Source organism: Elephantulus edwardii, unplaced genomic scaffold (assembly GCF_000299155.1).
Source record: "Elephantulus edwardii isolate Elephantulus edwardi_28Jun2011 unplaced genomic scaffold, EleEdw1.0 scaffold00321, whole genome shotgun sequence".
Classification (NCBI taxonomy): Eukaryota; Metazoa; Chordata; class Mammalia; order Macroscelidea; family Macroscelididae; genus Elephantulus; species Elephantulus edwardii.
Window position 1 is genome coordinate 48295 of NW_006400071.1, and position 2333 is coordinate 50627.

Below are 2333 nucleotides of genomic sequence, written 5' to 3' on the forward strand. Positions count from 1 at the left end.
CTTAGCAGTCCATGGTATATTCAATACTCTTCTCCAGCATCACAGCACAGTCATCAATTCTCCTTCTATCCTCCTTAGTCATTGTCCAACTCTCTCACACATAAGTGATTGCAAAGACCATGGCCCGTACCAGACAGACCTTAGTCTCCAAAGAGACACCATTACTCTTCAGTACTTTGGAGAGGTCCCTAACAGCAGACTTTCCCATCACAAAACATCTTTTAATTTCCTGACTGCTGGTTCCAAGAGTGTTGATTGTGGAGCCAAGATAACTAAAGCTGTGAACAATTTCAATTTCTTCACCATCCATCCTGATGCTGCCAATTGGTCCAGTGGTGAGAATTTTTGTCTTCTTGATATTGAGCCTCAGTCCATATTGAAGGCTGCCATCCTTGTCCCTCTGCAGCAAGCCCTTCAGGTCCTCCTCAGTTTCAGCAAGCAGGGTTGTGTCATCCACATAATGCAGATTGTTAATAGATCTTCCACCAATCCTTACACCACATTTCTCCTCATAGAGCCCAGCCTCCCGGATAATCTATTCTGCATAAAGGTTGAAAATGTATGGAGACAGGACACATCCCTGGCATACGCCCTTTCCAATTTTGAACCATGCAGTGTTTCCTTTCTCTCTTCTGACGACTGCCTCTTGGTCCAAGTATAGGTTTCGCATTAGCACAATCAAGTGTTCTGGGCTTCCATTCTTCTCAGAGTCAGCCACAGTTTGTTACGATCCACAGAGTATTTAGTATACAATAGAAATTTTACTAGAAATGTCATCTCACTATGGGTTGTTGTGGCCTGGCGCACAGGGAATTCTCCTGCTAAACTAAAAGTCACATCTCTCTGGCAGTTCAAACCTACCAAAGGCTCCTTGGGAGAATACTGGCATTCTCCTCACATGTGATTTACAATCTCAGAAATCAGAGGGTTAGTGATGAATCAGTTCTGTCTAAACTGCAAAGAGTTTATTATGTGCTTGCTGTACTTCTACAAAGTAAGGTTCCTATTTTGCTTCACAGATTCACAGTCTGAGATGCAAAGAGGTGAGTCTTCTTCTATCCAGCTAGACTGCTAATTAGAACCTGAGACAGTCTTACAATCTTGGGTTTCCTGAAATAAAATTAACATGCTTCATTTTATAGGAACTTCGGGGTTTCCCCCCCTTCACTCGTTTATTTACAAAATTCTAATACAAACTTGATCAAATTCTTTTCATTTCCCTCACCCCCCTACCCATCAAATTGTACAGCCCAATGATTAATCCCCTCTTCTTCAGATACACCCACATTCTCTGCTTCCAGCCTTTCCCACCCTTCCTGGATCTTTATACTCATTCTATAATAGCGGTCCTATACAATATTTATCCTTGTGGGAGTGAATTAGCTCACTCCAGTGCCTCCCAAGTTTGGTAATAATTTACAAAGTTATTGCTCCTGTGTGCTGCATATTATTCCATTGTGTGAGTGTACCATAATTTCTCAATTCATTCCTTTGGGGTTGGACATTGGGCTGTCTATGAACTTTGTAAGTAAACCAATGTGAAAAAAATGAAAAAGAACATTAGGAAGTACAAAAGTTAGTAAAAGAAATTTTTCTTGGTTTATAACAACTTTCTGAGAATAAACTATGAAACGTAAAAACAAACAAAAAAATGGCATGCTTAACCATAACTACTTTTTTTCTTCTTGAAAAAACTTGGGGTTTATTGATTTTTAAACTGCAAATAGTCGTTACAAAAAGTTTTTTTTCTTTTAAATAAATTCACACAAAGAAAAAGAAATAGAAAGCAATGGTAGTGAACAGCAAGAGGAATAATAATCACATTCATCTTAATTTGTGTGTGTGCCAGTTCTGTTTACATCAGCCTTGGAAAACTCCAAACCTGGAATCCAGAACCTCAAATATGTGATCAAATGTCTTTTTGAGATCGGTTCATGGAAGTCAAAAGGGTTTCTTTTTTTTTTCTTTTTCCCATTTAGAAGCTATACATAAAAAGAAGTTGTTTTCCTTCTGTTCTGTCACAGAACTTTTACATACATTTTCAGTCCTAGTTGTGAAAGGTCTAAAGAGAAAGAAACTCAATTTGCAGTCCAACACAAAGGGGGGAATTTTTAAAATATATAATCCAACAGTTTTTCGCAATTTTTAAATTAATTTTTCATTTTTTTAAAATAAAATAACCAAAAAAAAAAGTGTAAAGTTACAAAAAATGTCGTTGAAGAATAATATATTAAAACTGTGGGGGAAAAAGGAAAGACACGTCACAAAATTTTAAGATTAATATGAAGATCATCTTGATTGCATGTTCGATCTGTCTCCGACTGTAAAAGTTG